This window comes from Lactuca saligna, chromosome 9, assembly GCF_052625555.1.
Source record: "Lactuca saligna cultivar CGN05327 chromosome 9, ASM5262555v1, whole genome shotgun sequence".
Taxonomy (NCBI): domain Eukaryota; kingdom Viridiplantae; phylum Streptophyta; class Magnoliopsida; order Asterales; family Asteraceae; genus Lactuca; species Lactuca saligna.
This window is the reverse complement of record NC_136425.1, coordinates 50125744-50148887: the sequence shown is the minus strand read 5'-3', so window position 1 is coordinate 50148887 and position 23144 is coordinate 50125744.

The following is a 23144-nucleotide window of genomic DNA, read 5'->3' as shown; positions in this document are numbered from 1 at the left end:
CTCGTGTTTGTTCATACATCCATCTTGACAATGAAGAATTTAATGCCTCTGTTGTTTCGAAAATAGAACAACAGCAGAAAGACCTTGCCAGAGAGAACAATCTCATGGATAAACTAGATGAAAAGATTGAGAAGGTCAAGGTTCTTTTGTTTAAATTGCATTATACCAATAGGCATCTGGATGATTTAGAGTCTAATAAAACGGATATGAAAAGTTGTGTTCCGGAGATTAATCAATATCTCTGTAATGGTATGTAGACTCATGATTCTTTGGTCACAATCTCGGTATGACAACATCTTTCAGACAAGTTCAACCCAATTTTTTCGATGCAAGAAAGACTTGAAGGTGTTTCTGAAAGTGATGCTCTTCAAAAACAAGTGGGAGATAGTACAGAAAAAGAAAATCCTAGCCAAAATATTGAGGAAGCTGAGCAAAAATCGAATCCCAATGATCAGAAGGGTAATGAAGTTTCTGCATCAGGTAAAGGAAAAGCGAAAGTTTTTGAAGATGATGAAGACAAAGAAGAGCTATCTGAAGGTGAAAATTTTGTGAGAAAGAAACAAGACAAGGATCTTGATGATATTCTGAAACTTTGAAAAGAGTTAGAAGCGAAGGAGGCTAAAGCTAGAATTGTGAAAGTCACCCTTGAAACTCAGAAGTCGCTTTTTCTACCTTGGACTATGGAAAGAATTCACAATGAAGCTGTTAATAATCCAAACACTCACTGTTTGGATCCATCATTATCTTTCAATCTAAATAATACTATCGATTTTCAACTTGATTTTCTGATCACTCCCAAGGCTTTTTTGATCCAATGCTTTGAGAAGATTGAGAAAGCTCCACTCTCGAACTATGTTGTCAATCATATGCTCTTCTATTTCTATCTTAAGTATGGAAAGCCTCAATATCAGACTTGGAGTTCGTAGAAGATAGTTTCTATGAAGGTTTATGCACCTATTCTAACAAAACACTTCATAAATACTAAGTTCAAAGGATTTCGAGGTGTAAGTCATGTTGAGGATGAATTCACTCTTGCTGATTTACCTTGCATGAATCCATAAGATTGGATCTCTCTGTTCTTGATTTTGTCGAAAGATGAACAGAAGTACGAGCCGATAGTAGCTCATTTGAAGAGGATGCTATTTTTTTACATTCATGAAGTCGCTAAGATGGATGTAGAAATCATGTCTGTTCTGAAGAAAAGGCTCGTTTTAAAACCTGAAGAGGAACCGAAGGATCTATACAAGCGGAAGTTGGGTAAAATCCAGAAATACAATTGGAGCATGGTGTACCAATTGAAGGAACGACAAAATATTCAGAAGAGTATGTTCTTCTTGCTAGACAAACACTTATACTCAACTGCAGCTCTGAACTCTATCATGGGATTAACTGAAGCTTGTAAAGTCAATAATGTTTCTGATCAGAATTGCTTCGCAGATATGATCCAGTGGTACCTAGTTGTCAGAATGTCCTATTGAATTTGATGTCGAAACTATCTAAGGTGCAGAAGAGACAACAATGAAGAATCTCCTTCGCAAATTGACACAAATGGGGAGATTATTGAGCTTATTTGTGTTATGTCAATTATGTACTTGTATAGGTTTATTTATTATTGAATGAGGCCTATCCATTCTCGGTTTTAATTTAATAGTCTAGCCTGTATATAGAGTGCATGCATGCATTGTTAGGGTTAATGCTTGTAAAACCCTAATCGCCGTTGTAAGCCTTCACAGAGAAGTTCACATTGAACTCTTATAAAGTTTATTATTCTAAGTATTCGACACACGTTTGATCTTCATTGTTCTTGTCTTGATTCACATTCTTTTATAAAATCAAATAATCTCGTTTATTGTTCTCAAAATTGGATCACAATCAATCTCATTTTGTGTTTAACTTTATGTAATGCCCATTAAATTTTCAACTCTCAACACATAATAGGAACAAATCCCATCTGGAATACATAAGCCTCTTGTATAGTTCACACCACACCTGAAAATAGCCTTTATAACTACCGAATACAGTATCAACATTTAACTACATCAAAGTATAGCAATCCCTACACTTAACTCCTACTATGTATCTCAGGTATTAAAAATACAAAGATTGTCCCTTTTTTCAAGTATCACGCATGAAAGCGATCTATAAGGTGATCTTGATGCCGGTCTGGCTAATACTTTCTCTTTAACAAAAGTACCTATGAATATTGATTACAAAACCTTTCCTACTTTTATTTAGTAAGAGTAAACCTATCCAATTCATATTAGTCTTACTTCATAATTGCTCCCGTAATTATAATTTACTATGGACCTTCTAGAATAATTAGATTATTTACGGATTAAATTTGTTAACATAAAACACAACAAGTATTTACGCGACGATCATATCCCAATATAACAAAACAACATAACAGTTATTGTCATCATGTTCCAATATTCAAATACTAAATCCAAATCAAGTCCTATTTTTAGAATAACAAAGTCTTATAGTTGAAATGTGACTATTTATACATAACTTAAGGAAAGACTTTATTAATGCGGCTGACTAAATTTAATTTGTGTGAATTCTGTGAATACTATCATTACTATATTGACTTTGTTCTATGTATACTTAAATATCTAGGATAATATGATTGTTGTTGTTATGTGACACAGATTTTCGTAGCTTCGTTAAGTATACTCTCGAAGTAACAAAAGATTTCTAGGTTATCATATAATGCAATGACATAACTTAGTTTTTTAATGAACTAATTCATCCAATCATACTTGATTACAACGTTTGAAGCAGTAATGTATTATGATTTTGTAGTGTACTTTATTATTATGTTTTTCTTGGGCCTCATTCAAACAAATCTTACTCTTCATTCCATAATGAAATCATAATCCAATTATAATTCAAAATTATCCAATTTTGTTTTAAAGTCAGTATCTTGTGTAGCTCTTTAAATAAAATATCTTCTTCTAAACTGATTATCTAATATACATTCTCTTAGTTCTTCTTATGTACTCTAATAATGTTCTTATAGTCATCTCATGACTTACCCATGTATCCAATTGCTATGTAATGATATGTTAATTCTTAGCATGATCATATACCTGGTCTTGCGCGTAATAAAGCAAAAATGATGCATTGATTTGCCAAGGAAATATAATATAAACCATTTTATCTAGCTCAAGCCTATGTGTTAGGTCCTTTTGATGCAAGCTTAAAATGTTGTCATATGTCAACGCCAAGAGTCCTCCATATGAATATTTTATCTTGATCTCTTTTAAGATATTGTCAATTTATGCATAAAATATTAAAACTTTAACATTCATCTTTATATATCTCCATAGATTTTAGATTCCAGGAATGTATCATGTCTTTCCTAAGTCTTTTATCTTAGAAATTTTTTTTGAGTCAAGGCGAAAAGAGCCTATCATAGTTAGAATTTAGTTTCTCATAATTAAGTATGTCTTTCTCAAACAAGAGTAGGAATACTATTATTACTCCCACTAGTTCTTAGTAAACACATATGTTATCTTCATTTTGATATTAAAATCATACCTTTTATTTTCATATTAAAATGTTTATTCTAACCTTGAGACAATTGATTTATATCCATAAATGGATCTTAAGGCTTACACATTCCGTTAGGATAACATGGATTAAGAAAACCTCTAGGCTAAAATAAATGGATATCTACAAGTAGGCTTCTATTAAGAAAAATGATTTTCATGAAATTGACTTTCCATGTCTATTAAGAATGTGTAGTTATGGTAAATAATATCCTTGTTGATCTAATCATAGCTAATTGTGAACAAGATTTATTATAGTCAATGAAATTAGTATAAGAAACTCCTTTTATAACAAGTCATGGTAAATATTTATAGATATCCATGTATGTATTTTTTTCTAGAAGAGTTATTTTCTTTTTCTCGCCTTGCTATAAAGAGGAAGATTAATCAAGCCCATACTTGATTATTAGATATGGATTACATCTTAGTATTCATGACTCAAAGTCATTTATAAAATTCAAGATCTGATATTGCATACTAGTAGTTAATAGATTTTATAGAAACCATGAAGAAGAAACCATCAAGTTATACCTAATTCCTACCATTAATAAAAGCAGTTTGTGTTTATGAATAGTTGTTATTCATAACCAACAATTCCTTTTCGAAGCTAGTGTCAACTGTTGCTACACCATGTTATGGTTCTTGAGATACTTCAAGTTCCATGTGTCTCCCACTTGCTCTGTCATTAGAATCTTTTTTTCTGTGAACTCGTCTTTCAGAGGAATAAGAGAACTTATTCTTGGTGGAATTGTATATAATGATCTAAACAACATTTTAGATTTTTCTACGAATAAACAAGGATATTTTTTATCGATTAGAAAGTAAAGTATATCTAGTAAGGTCGAATTCATCCTTTATAATCTCAGATACCTTTAATGATCCTATTAAACAATTTCTCAACTTTATACTGAAAGCTTTGAGAAAGATTTCAAAATTATCTTTTAACTTGTAAAAAAATAATTACAACGACTATAGTTGTTTTGATAAAGTTGATTCGCTATGTGTAATAAATCTAGACATTCATTAGAAATGAAGTCATAAATCATAGTATATAATTCCTTAATAATTATTATCTAAATGTTTTTCATTAATAAAATTCAAATTTTATCCATATTTGATGATTATCCTTACCAAAATATAAGAGAATTGTCAAAATTAAGATATTTACTTGTTATATAAGATAAATATTAATTATTTATAATTTTGTTTTGAATTATCTTGCAAGAAATTGGATTAGGTCAAAATTAGATAACCACCAATTAATTGTTTAATTGAAATATTTGAATTTGATCTAAAATGTCCTTGATAATGTTTTGAAAAGTTCAAACCATGCTCTCAAGTTTTGGAATTTAAAGTTTTGATTAATCGTTTAATTTTGAAATATTTAAATTCTAAAATATAATGGTTTGAAAAAATTCAAAAATTGTCCTCAAGTTTTAGAATTTAAAATTTTGATTAAAAGTTTAATTTTGAAATATTAAATTCTAAAACCCTAGTTTTTGAAAAAGTTCAAATTACACCCTTATGGTTTTATTAAGTTAATTAAATGTATAATTAAAGGAGAGTTAATAAATCCATAATGATATGATTTATATTTAATTAAATTATAAAGTGTAATCTATTAAATTAGACCACCTAGTATTTTAAAAGTATAAAATACACCCTTATATTATATATAAAATTAAAAGTCTAATATTATATATGTATGAGTAAAGATGCTAGTCTTACTGTTAGTAGGTCTCATTCACGAAGCTGATCTATAAGGGGGTATAAGGTTATGGCCTATGAAATGGTCATTTAATGGGTGTCCAGTCTCACCCACCGCTTCCTTGATTGGTGGAGGGTCGTTAGTTGAACAGGTAGGATAGGGAAAAATCATTTCCACTAAAAGTATAATGAATTATAAAGTAACTAAATCTTTTTACAAAATTCTCAATCTTAGTTACTTTAGAAAAAAGTGAATTTGATGCAATTACATAAAATTACACTTTGTACCCTTGCTACGACGTTAGTGGAGCATGGGTGGTTAACCGACACACTAAATGGGCTCTAAGAAAAGGTGGCAAAGGGTAAATCGATGTTTTTTTATAGATCTATGGAGCGTGTGTGGCTAATCGGCACATCGATTAGGTGACTGTAACATTGGGGGCACCATGTATATTTGCATGCTTATTCACACCCAGTTTTGTGATCCTCGGCATCCCAGTCAGAAAACTAGGGGCAAATAAAGATTTAAACATGTTGTTGAAAAGTTCAATGAATCTCAAAAGATCTAGGAGTTTTCGATACATTTAAAACTTAATCTCTATTTTCGTTTTCATGGTGGAAAATTAGTGAATCGCCATTCACTTACCTTCAAATATTATGCGACCGGATTACGACATCCCTTTTCCGGGTTGTAGAATATTGTGTTGGGTCCAAGCCTTAATATATCATTTTAGTGTTTTATTAAGGACTCAATCAACTGACTTGAATTTTCTCCCGTTTTGTAGATGTCAAAGTCTGACAACTGTGGTCTTCCTGAATCCGTTGGAAAAAGTTTTCAACTTGAAGATGGTGTCTGTGAGAAGCTAGCTGTTGACTGGGTTCTTCAATTACTTCTTGTCTCGTATAGTGAGTTCATAAGAAAGTACTATATGATAGACCACGAAGTAACCCTTACCGATCTCACCCATTTGCTTGTTGCTGCTGAATCAGCAATGATTTGGCGCACTGGAGAAGCAAAGTTGATTGGTAGATCTGCCTTCCAACCCTCCATGGACCTATTCAATGGCAACGAAAGGCATGCCATGGTCGAAAAGTTTGACCATAAGAGAAAGGCAAAGTCTGAGGTAGTTCCGTGTGCTGTTCCAAAGGAGTAAATTTGCTTTTATTTCCAAGAGAAGGGGAATTAGAGATGAAGCTACCCTATCTACCTGAGAGATCTAAGAGGTGGGAGAGTCAAGATGTATGGCTCTACTTCAGGTAAAATCTATTAACTAACTCTACAAGTTCCTATTTTTTTGATTCTTAATACATGATGTGATAAGATTACATTTGATGTTTTGTAGGATCGAAGAAAAGAGAGGAAGCTTAAAGGAAGAAGTGATCTGAGTCTGATCGTGAAGAAATGGATTGCGATCGCATGATTCAATGATCGGATTTTTAAAGCTGCTACTTTTTAGTTATGATAAATTGCTTAGGAATATGTAATAGCGTAGTTTTCATTTGAATTGCATTATAAGGACAAGTTTTTCCGCACCTTTTATAAATAAAATAAATTTTATTTTTGTCTTATTTATATATTTCCTTGCAATGGCATGTATGAAAAATTAATGTGTGTGTATTTCTAGTTATAGCAATGATGAAATGGATGTGATTCTTAGTAATGTTATTTTGGGTAATGTCAAGAATTTACCAAATAAGGAAAGATTCTTGTTGACCAAGTTTCAATTGGACAGAAACTCAGAATTATACAACTTTTATTGTATGATGAATGAAAACCTTCATATTTGGAAATTAAGACTAATTCCTTGACAAAGAGTCAAGTGAAGAACTAGTAGAACTGGTAAACAATGTTGTGCACTAGTTAAGTCCACCAAAAAGAACAATAAGACTATTCGTCATGATTTACTAATAGTCTAGTAAATGTGGTTATGCTTACAAGATTAAGTTTAATTCTGAATCATTGAAAAAAGTTTCAATGTATGGAAGAACGAATAAGAAGAATCAATTAGGCAGAAAGATAAAAGTTTCTAATCTAAGAAAAAGGGAGAGTACTTTTGTATCATGTTTTATGACCGTCTTGTTGATTATGAAACCATGTCACAATTAATCCACTAAGGACACCTTAGTGCACTAGTATGGATAAGAAGAGGAATTAGAAATTATAGAAATGGTTCAATCAAAACGATGAATCATACTTCGTTCCAAAATCAAGTCTTAGAATTGTACCCCAAGATTGTTAATTGAGTGACACATCTTAAGAAGTTCTAACACGCTCCTCAAATGTAAGGTAAAAAATTGTTTTTCTTACTCTTGCACGTTTGAAATTGGTAAATTGTGATGTCTTGAATAAGACAAAGACCAAATAGTACCAATTATGTGTAGTGTTTGTCTTGACAAGAATCCGTACTAACTCTTGAATATTTGTTTGTCAAGAAATGTTTTCTTGACAAGAGAATCGTATATGTCAAGAGGTCAGCGGAAATCCAAAATGATCTTGAAAAGTTTCAAGAACTAATCAAGAGTAAACCATTTATTAAACACTAGCACACGACTTGACGTTTGTAACATATCGTGTTGACATATTCTTGTTTCTGTGCCAATCCAGTTGAGTTGATTATGTATATGAGTTCTACAAATTATCGGTAGACTACATAAAGGCAAGAACCTTGTTCAATGAAAGTACATTGACTAGTATAGGTGAGCTGCTAAATAACTTGGAAGCAATGGTAGGACCCTTGATGGCGAGATATCAAGAATGAACAAGTTCTATCCATAAGAGTTTGGATTTGTCACAAAAATTATCTTATGATTATGGTTATGATAAATTCACATGGATAGGAAAACATACACCTTAAAATCTAAGTATCGTAAGGTTTCTATCATTCATGAAAATGATTGTGAGGAAACACTTTCACTAAGAAATATTTTAAAGAGATAGTGATTATGTAAATTACATTCTCAAATTCGATTATGATTACGACATCCCTCTTCATAGTTCGAATTGTGAGATTTGGTGATTAGCCTGAACATTTAGGACTTAGTAATATAAGTTCTGAAATAGTTTAGACAAACATGTGACTTGTCTAAGGAAAGGTGTATGAATTTAAGAAGCTTAGATAAAGGCTTAGTGAAGAATATCGTGTTAGAAAAGATTAACTTTGGAAGTCAACAAGTATTGTTTTCTTGAAGTTTAGCTGATTTTTGAATATGTGTCAAAGCTAGTGGGAGCATAAATGTTATGCTGGAATGGATATAATCATCGTGTTAGTGGGAGCATGATTATTATTTTAAGTGTTGCAAGTTGGCAATATTAATTACAGAAAACAAAAGTTTCACTTTGCAAAGTTGTAGGGGTTAAAAAGTTGCTTTGCTATAATTAAGGGAGAGAATGTTATACCTCGTTTCCAATCTAAAAGCTTAGATTGAGAAATTTTAAGAAAATTTAGTCAAGGATATATTAACGACGTTCAAAAAATTCTATTATGCTTACGACATCCATCTTCATAGTTCGAATTGTGAGAACATGGTGAATAGAAATATTATGGCAAATGGCTGATAAAGTATCATGCCCTTACGTAAGACATATGATGTAATATTTGACCATTCTAAAATTTTCCAAATACCTAGGAATTTTCCAAATGCCTAGGTCATTAAGAGGGAAAAAAGGACTAGAACCGGATTAAAATATTTAAACAACTATCAAGGATAATCTAAGGTTCGTCAAGGATTCGTCGCTTGTCAACAGTTGGAAGTATAGTCATGAATGGACCATGTTGACATTATTATGAATAGATAAGATTCTATTTACAATGAATTGTCATATGGAAAATATGGAAATTTTTTTCATATTAGGCGTTGGATGTTAAGAATTTATGTCTAGATTATAAACTTTTATGCAAGAAGGATGTTCAAAGGAATGTACTTTGAATGTGAGACTTCACATATATGGGATTGTCTTGTAACAATCTCCAATAGAACACTTTTTAATTTCATTCGCAAAGTCTTGGTGACTTTGGCGCTATGACATTACGAAAGGACCGTTGCATAAAATGTTAGAATCCAACATATTCTAATAGTGGCAAGAATTTTCTATTCTTACACTAGTGATAAGGATTAGGAATTGTGAAATGAGCATCATTGGAAATGTTTCAATTGATCTATTTCACAAAGTAAGGACCATAGGTAAACATAGTGTGCATGCTTGGTGCATGGGACAACTGTTATTATAATTCAAGTAAGAAGTTGATTACCCGAAACAACAAATAATGAGTAATCAATATGGTGATTAAATAAAAGGTATTTTATTTATACTCAAAAAGTTTGGGGTCATATTGGATTAGTATTATTCTTGTGTTTCACTTTGCATGTTTTGACTTCCCGAATAATAAGATTATTCAAACCCTCCACAATCGCTCATACTTTGGAAGTAGGTATGAAAGAATATTGTCATGAATCCCTCTGTAGATTGTCTGAAGTGTTTAGACATAGCACAAGTCTGCTGCAGAGTTCATAAGTGCTGCTATAAGATTAGAGTATTGGATTAAACCCACGCTCACTTGGATCGCTTCATAGATTTTATCACGAGTGATTGGTGAGACGATAATATCTTATATTCTTGAAACCAACATGTTTAAGTTGTATTCTGCAACTCGGTTGCACATTGATAATATGTAAATGCACCAGTAAATTGGTGTTATAAAACATATTTTTGTGTGTGATTTGATGAGTAGATACAAGCGAGCATTCAAGTCGAAGTTTATTCGTTCTTTTTACCTAAAGTGGGATAAAAGCGATATTTGTGGGCCCCTCGTTGATTTAGTGATGACTCCCTAAGCGCTTGGCCAAGCCGGGACTAAGTTGATGTGTTCAATTGCAGTATGTTGTCAGTCTTCATAATTCGGAAATCGGGAAACAACACATAGACTGAGAAAATGATTATAATCCATGTCTAATGTCTATACGACATCTAGAATGGAGGAATATATGATTCCTTATATAAAGGAAAGGTTACTGATAAGCAGAGTTCGACAATGTCTTTGAGAAGCTATGATTGTTAATCGGATTGTACTTACATTATAGTTACTTGTCTTATCCGAGTGGGAGACTGTTGGATTAGTGTCTAAGCCCGTAACTATATTTGGTATGTACTTGACCCAGTTGTGCATGGTCATTTTTGATTGCCTTCACCAAAGCAACTTGATAGGATGATTTATGGAGAAATAGGATTAATTATGATTTATTAATATATTATATGAATAATATATTAAAGGAGAAATCATATTGTTTAAATAATATTAGTCAAGAATTCATTAAGAATTAGTTTTGTGACTAAAAGACATTAATTAAATAAAGGGGACTAGAACTGTCAATTGTGTGATAGTTGAATCTTAGGCAAATGGACTCCATAGAAGTTGGAGTGGACGAAATCTATGGGGAAACCCATGAGAAATCGTCCAAGGCTTCTAAGGAGTGAGTCCATAGGAGGCTTGGAGCCTAAGAAGTAAGATTAGGGTTTCCTAGTTCAAAATCCTAATAGCCTCACTATATAAGGAACCCCTAAGGCTCCAAAAACGTGGTGAACTGATCCCCAAGGGTTCTTGGCCGTTTTGGGGCTCCTTCCCCTCTCTTTAAAGTCATTCTCTTGCTCTTGGTGTTTGTGAGCCATTAGAGGTGTGCCACTTGTGACACTAAGCTTCTTGAAGATTAAATAACTCTTGTAACCATGGTAAGGTTAGATCTAAACCCTATTTCATATGTTAAATCGTTTATTGTATGCTAGATCTATGGTTTATGAGATTTCGGTGATTATTTCATGTTCATTAGACAAACTAGATCTAAAACCTTTAGGGTTTTCATGTACACCATAGGATTGATGTAGTGCTCAAAACCCATCAAAGTTGTCTAAAGTTAAAGGAACCAATGGTTAATAACTTCACTTTTAGGCACTACAAATTTAAGGCTTTTACTCTTGAAGTTCTTTCCCCATTCTCTCTTGCTATGGTTGAGAGTTTCACCCTCCCTCTACATATCTTCTCTAGTCTTTCACTTTAAAGATTTGATGCTTGCATTTTGCTCTCTTTGAACCATACTTGGGTTTAGTTCATAGCTTAAGAGTTTAATACAAAGAACTAGCATTCTACATCAAGTTGAGTCATTGTTGGTGTCTCAAAGGTTCCACATTCTTCATCAACTTCCAAGCTTCCCAAGAGGACCCAAATAACAACAAAGGTTGTTATTTCTTAACATCTTCTTTGGTTGGCATTTTAATCTGTCTAAAACTTGCAATAAGATCCTTGGTGGGTATAAAATGTTTATGTTATTTCAAAAATCAAAGTCTTATGTTGCTATATTTTTCTTGTTTATGAAACTATTTTTTGAACTAAAACCCAAAAAAAGTCGATGCTATGCTAGTACGCCATGTTATAAATGGTAAGCACTCCCCCAATAGGACCTCAAACCTTCACCAACTGCCGCTCACAATCAATCAAATCCTCGAACCGACTCAACCAATCGATGCCCAAAATAAAACATACATTTATCATCGCAATAGGAATAAGGTCTATTGGATACCCAACACCAAAAATCTCCAATATACAGCCCTGATAGATGTATGTAGCGGAGATTGCATGCTCATCGACTATAGAAATCCTCAATGGCCTACTCAGGGACTTAAATTGCAATGCTAAATCATGACAAAAGGATGATGAAGCAAAATATCGACTTGCACTCGAGTCAAACATTACTAGAGCAAGTATAGAATTTACAAGGAAAGTACCTAACAGGAGCAATATCATAAGCAAACATAAAACAATCAGCATAAATAATAAAGAAAAACATACCAGCCACGACGTCCGGTGCCGATCAGGCCTCCTCTACTGTCAGTTGGAATGCTCTCCCCTGAGCCCTCGGAGCCTTGGCATTCCCCTATTATCCATTGGTAATATGAAAGGTAGTAGGAGTAGAGCCTGAACCATCCTCTATGCTAGCTAAGGACACTCAGATCTCATATGAACCATCTAGTTGTAATTAAAGCAAACCCGAAATCCCTTAGGGAAATTCTTCATCATATTCCTCTCCTTTCCACATATGTAGCAAATAGTTTTTGACCGATAGGGTCCCTCCTGACTGCAAGTGCATCCCTTCTGGACTCCATCTCTCAAAACAGAGGGATTGAACCGCTTAGTCATCGGATGCAACTACATTGGCCTTATCTCTCTCACGAGCCTCCATTTCCTCTCTCACCTAGATCTCCGTCTCAATATCCCTCTTCCTGGCATTGGTCTGCAGCTCATCGAATGTATGATACGAGGTGTTTGCCACGAACTTGCGGATATCCTTCCTTAGGATACTCAGATACCGACTTATACATGCCTGTTCCGATGGCACGTGTTCAAACCTATATATGGCTCTCTCAAAAAACATCATGGTGATCTCATTCACTGTCTTTATCTTTTGTTTGAGAGACAGGAACTCCTAGGCCAACCGATCCCTCTTAACCAATACAATAAACTCATATCTGAACAACTTAGTAAATATATCCCAAGTCACTACAGAATGATCTGCATGCGAACAATCAATTATCAAAAACTTCTACCAATGCTTTGCTCCCAAGCGAAGTAGGTTTAGTGCAAAGCGAACCTTCAGATTCTCCAGAGACGAACAAGTGTAGAAGCAACCCTTAACATCAAAAATCCATCTCATCGTGGCAATCAGACCATTGGTCCTGTCAAACTTTGGTGGCTTCGTGTTGTTGAACTCTCGGTACTACAACGAATCACCCGCATGCGGGCTCGCAGCAAGAAGGTTGTGGTGGCTGCAGCAGCAACAACCTCAGTGATGGTGACATAACACTCATCGAAAGTCTCGATTAGCAAGGTCTTAATAGACCTGAACATCTCTGGTATGGCCTCTCTGATCACCATGGTCACCTTGGCGGCAATGATCCTATAGATCTCATCATCACTAGCACTCGGCCTCTCGGGTCATTGGACCCCGAACCTCGGGTAACCACCATACTAAAACACATAATAAAATGATTAGAACCAGGCTAAAGTGCATAGAAAAACACTTAAACATTTCTTCAAGTTCCTTAATACCCTAAGATTCATTCCTGAGTCACACACAGATTCGGTGCTTTCAGTAGTTTGGGCCCAATATTACTTTCCACAACAATGTGAGTCACACACTAATTCGGTGCTTTCAAGGGTATCTATACACTCACACTGAAAGTTCCTCAGAAGAACTACTAAGGATCTAGGCACTCATCCAAGACTACTCACCAACACTGCTCGACCTCACAAAGATCTTTGTTATTCTCGCCATTTACTTTGCGTATGGAAATCGCACACAAAACATGACTGGATAGAAATTTGAATAAATGATTCTACCTTAAGTCCAAAACCAAATAAGGAATAGTAAGGAAGGCCAAATTAGACATTCTAAGGCTATAAAATCTTATCCATGTACAATCATGCAACATACACCAAGCAAATAGAAAGGCAAGGTTCAATCTTATAAAAGCAACCTCCTAGGCTAAATACATCACAAATCAGATAACCCCAACACACACTTCTTGAGGGATCCTTATCCTATCAACTAGCATGCAATTATATTAACTCATAAGATAACAGCTCGACACAATACATAAAATAAATAGAGATATTTTAGGAATATCACCATTTGATCTCTGGCTGATTGTACACACTACTTCATTCGGTTTTCCCCTTTGAAATTCTTTGTTTCTTTTTGAAAAGTTTTTTTAAAAACCCACAGATCCTTAGTTTGAGTTTGGAATCCCACAAGTGCTCATCCAGATCCCTCAAACTAGGGCACTGATACCAAATTGTAACATCCAAATATTCAAACCAAAATTTTCATTTGAAATTTCCATAAAACATTATTTATAAAAATCATCTTAAGAAAATCACAATTGTCAAACACAATCATCATCAAAAATATCACAAAGTGTACCAAAATAACTGGAAGAAAAAACTCTAGGAAAATGTGTACAATCAAGCCTTTTCCTTCGTGCGATCATTAGAAGTACCTAAAACACATGTAGTCAACAACTGTAAGCACAAAGCTTAATGAGTTCTCCAAAATAGAACATACAACACAACATAAATAAACAACTATGGGTTATCAGCAACCCTAGAGACTACCTGGAGTCTCAATGGGCACACAACACACCTGGTGGGTTATCAGCAACCCTGGAGACTACTCAAATTATCAGCACACATAGCAGCACATATCACAGTAATAGCACATAGGCCCGTTGGTCATCACATACATACACACACCCACTCACACACACACACACTATATATATATATATATATATATATATTCTACCACGTAGGTAAGAATACTGAGTACACTCACCTTCCACACATGACTAATATAACACACCCAAACTGTCGAAACTAGACTCCGCCTATTAATTACTCCAATTAACCTTAATTAAAAATTAAGGTAATTTTCCATACTCCACTAGTCCAAACTCAAGTTAACTCCACATTTAGGGAAAAATACCTTTTTGTCCCTTCCAAGACCAAGAACCCTCATAATTCCACCTAAAGGCATAATTGGTCAAATGTCAACGAAATTCCAAGGTCAACACTCTGACCTTATGCCCAAGTACCCAGCTCTATACTAGGAGTAGAGCATAATGTTTAAAGGGAACGAGTTCAAAATTGGATACGCTTGGCATAGCCAGAAATACGCTTAACGTACTCGACTCAATCTCAAAACTCAACTTTTAAGGTCTTAATCATTATGACAATTTAACCCAACCTCATATCTAAAAAATTTCCTATTCCATAAAGTGTCTGACCTTATGCCTTTACATGGCTAAAGAGAGCTTAATCCCAAAACTCTAACTTCTAACATCACCAAAATCTCCATAATCCATGCATGGATGAAAGGAAAGGATCAAGCTTGAATTTTTATGACACTATGCACCTTAAAATGTCTTAAATGACATCTCATATGATCCGGAGTATTCCATACTCACAAAGATGAAGGTATTGGGACAAAAAGAACATAAATCTAATATTAAACAAGATCTACCAAAACAAGCTCCAAGGTGTGAACTTTATACCTTCAATAGATGAGAAAAGAGATGTAGATTCTGGATCCAAAAGTTTGAATGCACCACCACTTCTTGAAAGATCTTCCTTCACTAACAAGAACAATCAAGATCACTCCAAAATCTTCAAATCTCACTCTAAAGGGCTAGGTTTTTGATTTTATTCTTTAGAGGAATGGAGGTTGGTCGTAAGAAGGTCTAAGGGGGATTAACATGTTTAAATAGGGGTCACAACCCTAAAATTTTAGGGTTTGGGAACAGCTCAAGTACGTCCGGCGTACTTACGTATACGCCCAACGTACATCACCTCTGCCATGATTCCTTTGTTAACTTACATCGGGCGTACATGTCACATCCCAAAACCGGAACGACGGAAACGTTCGGGGGTGGAGGACGTCATGTTTAGTATCATAAGACATGCATCATAGTAAGCAAAGTAATGAACAACCATCTCATTAGAAAGAAAGTGTTTACAATGTGTGTGTTCACAAAACATAGAGTACATAAGCTGTAGAGAATTGTTATCGAGATTATGAAAGCAATTATGATTCGTGTGATTGAAAAGAAAGAACACGAAGAGTAAATATTAATCAGATCTTGTATTGATAAAGACTGATTACAAGCATAAGTAGAAAGGAAATTTGAGTTCTCAAAAGTTACCATCTACTTCTATCCTCAGTCCCTATTTATAGGGAACCTGAGTGTACAAAAAGTATACTAAGTTTATTACAATACGCTTCGCATAAAACCGACTTAGTAAAATAACTAAAAATGTGAAACTAAACAAACACTCATTTCGACTTTTACAATTTAACCTTTACAATCTCCCCTTTTGTAAACAGTCGAAGCTATTCAGTCCTTAAGCCTTTGAATAGCTGAGTGAATAGTCTTTCGCCCTCTTGAGCTCATTCTTGTCTCCTTCATTATTCTTCTTGCAATTTTTCATACGAACAATAAAGTGCGTATATTGCGAAGAATTATATCTTTCAACCTCTGAGACCTTAAACAAAAATTTCTTGGGCTTTCCCTTTGTATCTCTTCCCGAAAACACCATGCCGAAAGGTTTCATGCATATTTCCCCAACAACATAATTTGATAATGTTGACTGAGTTAAGGTTTCTTCCCACGGAACGTTCACTTCTCTTTTCAAAGTAGCTGTCAATTCTACATCAGCTAGAGCCAAGCAATCAAAGTAATTGACAACATACGTCTTGACATGAGCGAACCCAATCTTGAACACTTCAGTATCAGATCCTTTGAGCTTATTCTCTTCCATATGTTTCAAAATGAGAGCCACTTGAATCAAGTCATTACAATTCATTAGAGGGAAATTAGCTATTGTGAAGTCATACTGATTGTTATCAACTCAAATAACAAAATAACGAAAATTTTGAAGCATGTCTTCAAATTTAGTATCTTTCTTGACCATTAACACCTTTTTGATCTTCATTAAAGACCATACTTCATCTGGATTCTTCCCCAATACAGCATGAAATCTGATTTTCATGTGTATGTAGTCATCAGGGTTATCAAACTTCTCACTAATCTTGAATTGAGCTGTAATGAAGAGCATTTCGTTAATTGAAAAATCTAACTGAGAATTGTGTGAATTCGCAATATCATAACTTCTCATTGGCTTCTTCTCGAATTCATACATTTCCCTTCCCGCAACTTTTAACTCTATTGTTTCATAAGAGTACAGCTTCGCAGGATCTCCTTTGTTCATTGTCGGGGGATCACTTGCTCTTTGCCTCATGATACTTTGGACTTGTCTCATTCTTTCCAACTCAGCCTCTACTTCAGCTTTCTTCTCCTCCTTTGATTTTTCGTACAAAATTCCTTTTCCTCTTCCCACAATATCAATATCAGATTGAAGTTTCGCACTCAAACTTCCTTCTTTTTCCCCAATCGATATTCCTTTGGCAATTGGTCTTGTGGTTATTGTTGTTGAGGAAATTGGCATCGTAAGTATTGGAAGAGTAGATTTAAGCTGAGTAGAAATTACTATTCCCACTGTCTTTGGATCATCCTCTTTACTTACATTTTTCTCTCCCCCTTGCACCCCTGTGAAAGCAGGTGGGGCAGTTGTTGGTAGTAAAGAGGAGAAGTTCGCAATTGGAGCCAATTCCTTCTGAATTGCTTGTTCCAAAGTATTTACTTTAAGAGTCAAGAATTCAGGAGTAAGAATAGATGAAGATGAAGATTGCAAAATCAAGGCCTTCAAGTCAGTCACCATTTGAATCAACTGATCAAACTTTGCCATTTCTTCTTTATGATTCACATCAATGATAGGAGGAGCGATAATTTTGTTGACATCTGAGACTACTGCATCAACCCTATTCTGAACTTCAATATGTTGAGAATGAATATCTTGAAGCTCCTTATTAAGTTCGATCTTTAACTCTTCAAGCTTAAAGTTTACATCCTCCCGAACTTTCTTAACATCCTGCACAACCAGAACATGGCGTTCTTTTGCAACAGATTGTAAATCTTTTACAACTCCATTGAATGAACTTCCTTGAGCTGTAATGCGAAGCTCATTATTTTTGTCATTCTAATCAACTTTATCCAATATTCTCTCCTCAGCAGCCTTCAGCATAACATCAACCTCCATTGTTGAGATAGATGATATTATGCTAGAATCAGCTTGTGACTGAATAATGGCTTTCAACTTATGATTCAAGATTTTGAACTGCTTTCCTGTCATAAGCATATGATCAGGTATATCCTCCTCCTCTGAATCAAAGTGAATATCTTCAAATATTCCTCCAAAAGCTCCTCCTTCAGTTTCATTATCAGACATAGGTTGCGAAGGTTGAGGAGTTTCAGGTGATTGTGAAGGAAATAGGGTTGTAAATGGGTTTTGTAGAGGATGATAAAAAATGGATGAGGTTGTGGATAGTGTAGTAGTGGAAAATGATACAAGTGGTAAAGAACTGGGTAAGGTGACTGGTAGGATAATCAGCAAAGTGGTTTCAACACTTGTGATAAGTGCCCCCATATCAGATACGCTGACAACTGTATCAAAAATAGGTACCTCCTCAGAAACTGATTTGGTAGTGACTATTTCAAGTGGTTGTGAAGAAATTTGCGAAACTTGAATATCCGACACATGTGGAACAGAAGTTATTATCTGTGAAGAAATTAGTGGAGTGTCTGGAACCACCTCTTCATCTGAAGACTCATTGCGAATTATCAGCTTTCGCTTTTTCAACAATGTTTGTTGCATTTGTTTCGCAACATCTTTAGCACATTGCCTCTTAGATCCTAGAGAGACAGGAGCTGGAATATCACGAACTGTCACCCCCTTGCTGCTCACTTCTGTCTTGCGAATCATTTTCAATACCCCTGATTTTGAGGGTATTGTTTCCTTCTTTGATTTTGGTGAGGTTTCCTCAGTCTGAACCTCCTCTTCTTGACTCTGTTTTAAAGATTGAGCAGTTGCATCAGTCTTGGTAACCTTCTTCTTCTTTGGAGTTTTAGCAGCAACTTCTAACAAAATTCCAATCTCCACAGCTGGATCAAAAGTCTTCATGTAACGTATCAACATCTTGTGAGTGGATGATACTTTGTGACATCCCCATTTTCACGGCCAGAAAAGACCGATTTTGTTTATGCTTTATAAAAATCATAGTTCTTCTTTTAATAAAAATGTTGCGGATTCGTTCCCAGAAAAACACGATAAATACGTTATTAAAACATTTTTGAAGAAACGTATTTTATTCATTTTAAAACGTTTGGGATGCCATCGTCAATACAGGAACATAAGCATAAACAGAACTTACATTTATCTACACTAGTGATCTACATCTCTTTAATCTCTCAGTGTAATGTGACTTCATATCAACACCTGTGATATCAATAAACTGAGTGGCTCAGGTTGGGAAACCTGGTGAGTACATAGGGTTTTCAACCCACAATAATATAATTATTATGTTTAAATAATCAAACAATCAACCCAATTACCCATCCCCATTATCTTATTTATTCTTAAGGGTCTACCCTAAGAATCAGCTATTTCTCATTCATTCATTCCTAAGGATCATCCTAAGGAAACAACATGAAGTCCATTGTTTGCCAATGACACATTGGTCAAGCGCAGCTGCTAATTTTGTCACTTAGGCGCAGCTGCCAGAATTGGGACATTTTCTATGAAGCGCTTCTGCCGGTATTGACCTTTAAACGCTACTGTCATGGTCATAAGGCTCCCTATTAGGCACAACTGCCGATACTATCCTTAGAGCACAGCTGCTAGGACGTTTACCGTAGATCTAAAACATCTACGGGTTGTGGCACAGCTGCCAGTGCTCATCTATAGGGTACTAGGTCCACTGCTGCCAATGTATACCTATAGGGCACTAGGTCCATGCTACTAATGTTCCTCTATATCAACTTTTATCGCTCATTATTCATCTACCCATGTTTTACCCAACATATTTTGTAGATATAAAATACTTTATACAGTTTACATCATTTAAAACATGTATAAAAATCTTTCATCAGCATAGACAACAAGTATTCAGACAATATGCACACATAGCACGTAATTTATAATAAAATACTTCATATATATGTGTAAGATGAAAGGGACCATGCACTCACAACACGTAAATTATATAATAAATACTTCATATCTATGTGTAAGATGAAAGGGACCATGCACTCACAACACGTAAATTATATAATAAATACTTCATATCTATGTGTAAGATGAAAGGGACCATGCACTCACAACACGTAAATTATATAATAAATACTTCATATCTATGTGTAAGATGAAAGGGACCATGCACTCACAACACGTAAATTATATAATAAATACTTCATATCTATGTGTAAGATGAAAGGGACCATGCACTCACAACACGTAAATTATATAATAAATACTTCATATCTATGTGTAAGATGAAAGGAACCATGCACTCACCTGATAGGTGGTGACTCAACACTCGGACAACGCTTCGATACTCTCAAAACAATTTCCTCCGATAAAACCTAGTATCAACACCACTAGGGTTTAGTCTAACGATAACCGCGACTAATTAATAGTATAGCTATTATTATTATATAAGCGTTAAATAACACTCAATATAACTCATAATAATAGCCCAAACAATTATTTTAAGGTCCTAATAATGTTACTATAATTAATTAGAAGCTATATTAAAACTAGCGTAGGCGTAGCTCACTTACAGCGGGTTTTTCACAAAACCGGGCTTCGCTGGAGTAGCGTTTCCCGAGCCGAAAGGCTCTTTTCTCGGAGCCGTTGGGCGCTCCGGGGCTTCTGCCTCGTGCTAGGGAGTTACCCTAGGCTTTAGGGGGTTAGGGAGGCTTAGAGAGAGAGTTTAGAGAGAGAAAGAAGGTTTGGGAGGTGTGAAGAAGAGGCTAGACCCGACACCTCTATTTATAGTGCAAAAATCTGATGGACTCGCCGAGTAGGGGGGACCTACTTGCCGAGTTGGTCCATGTGGTGGCCTTCTGGTGGTGCCACGTGTCCAATTCTGGAGGTGCCAGGTCACCCCCTATCGCGTATCAGCCTTAAAACTTAGAAAAATCATAACTTTCGCATACAAGCTCCGTTTTCGACGTTCTTTATATCCACGCGTAGGTAAAATCAAGATCTACAACTTTTGTTTAGACTCCGTTGGCTAATTCTCGACCGATCTCAAATATAACAGTAGGAGGTGTTTAGACTGTTAAATGACCGCGAAGAATTCATAACTCCTTCATACGGACTCCGTTTTCGTCTGTCTTTTTACCGTTGAGTTCCTATTAATGAGATCTTCAACTTTCATTTAGGTCACATAAGCAAAAAACCACTCGAACTAAAATTCGAGTTTCGGGCTGTACACTCCTAAGTCGAATCTTAGAAAAATCATAACTTCTTCAGACGAAGTCAGATTTGGGCGTTCTTTTTATGGATTTTCTCGGTTTAACATATTCTATGACTTTCATTTAGATCACTAAGGTTAAAAAGTCCTCCATCGTAAATTCACTATTTACGCTTCCCGGTGTCGTGTCGGTTCCGTCGTGAAACTTCGACGGGCCATAACTTCTTCGTTATAACTCGGATTTCGGCGTTCTTTATATGTACGGAAACCTTGTAACATATTCTACAACTTGGTTACGATTATTTATTCTAAATAATTAAGATTATTTATTCTAAATAATCTTTTGTCGAAAAGTCATTTTCGACCCCTATTGCTTCTAAATTGACTAGCCCGGATCTACGAGCGTTACATACTTTGCGAAGCATCACATCTGCTATGCGAGAAACATGAGAAAAATATTGTCATCATCCTTCACTTCCTTAGGAAAATGATATAATGAAAATTTAGCCACATCCGCACCCTCTGGAACTTGAATTCCTTATTTTTCATATACCTTTTCCAGAATAAGGCTCCAATACCTTACACATGAAATTCCTTTTTCCGTATTTGTCTTTTCCAGACTCTTAACAAACTCCTTCCATAATTGAGTTGCATAGTCCACATTAATATCATAATATAAGCCCATTACCATGGCATAAACTTCCATACACCCCTATCAAGACCAACTGTTCGTCCTGTTAAGCATCTGAGAAAAATACCATACAGAAAATTCCACATACATGGTAATCCTGACTTTTTGAATTCACTGATCTTCGCAAGTGTTGGTTGATGGCCCATTTCGTTGAACATGTGGATAATTTGAGAATTAATGGGTTTGAAAAACGGAGGGTTGTTAGGAATGTTCAAGAAGTCGATGAACAGCTTCTTGGTAAGCTTAACCTTTTTTTTGTTGACCAAACTAAAGGTCAGAACATCAGTAGCATGGTTGTATGAAGCCGATGATGCTGCCAATGACAACCAAGTCATCAGAATGGAGAAGAACTTGAACATTGGAGTAGACAAAGGAGATCTTTTCAAGGCAACGATTTGCATCTTCAATCCTGCTGGGTAGAATGAGACATTTGGATCAACCAGATAGTTGTTGCTTTGAATATTCTGGAGTGATTGTGAGAGAACTTCATTAGTGTTTGATTGAGTGCTAGCCATTGTTAGGGTTTGAAAGAGATGAGGTTGAAATTTTTTGAAGCTTTTTAGGAGTATGAGAGTTTTGTTCGCGTAACCGTATACAATGATCTTGATCCCCCTTTTACAGGTTACTCAAATCGATTTGAAATTAAAGCGGGATACATTTAATGTTATCCAACGTGGCACCTTGAAAATCGGACCATTACTGCAAAAGTTAGCCATGTGTGAAAAAGAAATTGTCACATCTCCTTGAAACCTGGACCGAATACCATTCGTCACGTATACACAGCCTGTTAATATTCCTTTGTTGAATTGTAACTGTTAGAACCCTTCACATGGAGGCAAGGCTCTTTCACTTTTGGGATGTAAAGTGAAGTCATGTGCCAGATTTGCGAAATCATCAGCCTGATTTGGTATTACTCAGAACCTCAAGGATTTCGTGTGTGAATTGTTCCAAAGAAATAAGATGAGAAACATTAAAAAAATTGGAATTCTGTGATGTCAAAAACTTAATTTGACACGAATGCAGTTGAACCCTAAGCATAGGTTGCTTCGTTATTCATCAAGAGAGATGATTAACAGCTTGTGTAGTTTCCCGTGAATTACAACCGAATACTTTTTGATAAGTATCAAAGGGCTTCTTTTAAAAGATATTTTTGGATTGGTTTCAAATTTCATTACATATCAACCTTAACATAAGGTGAGAAATTGTAAATAAATTACCTGTATGACCAGTGTAGTCAGTGACAAGTTGGCTTTTGAAAATATTTATCATGATTA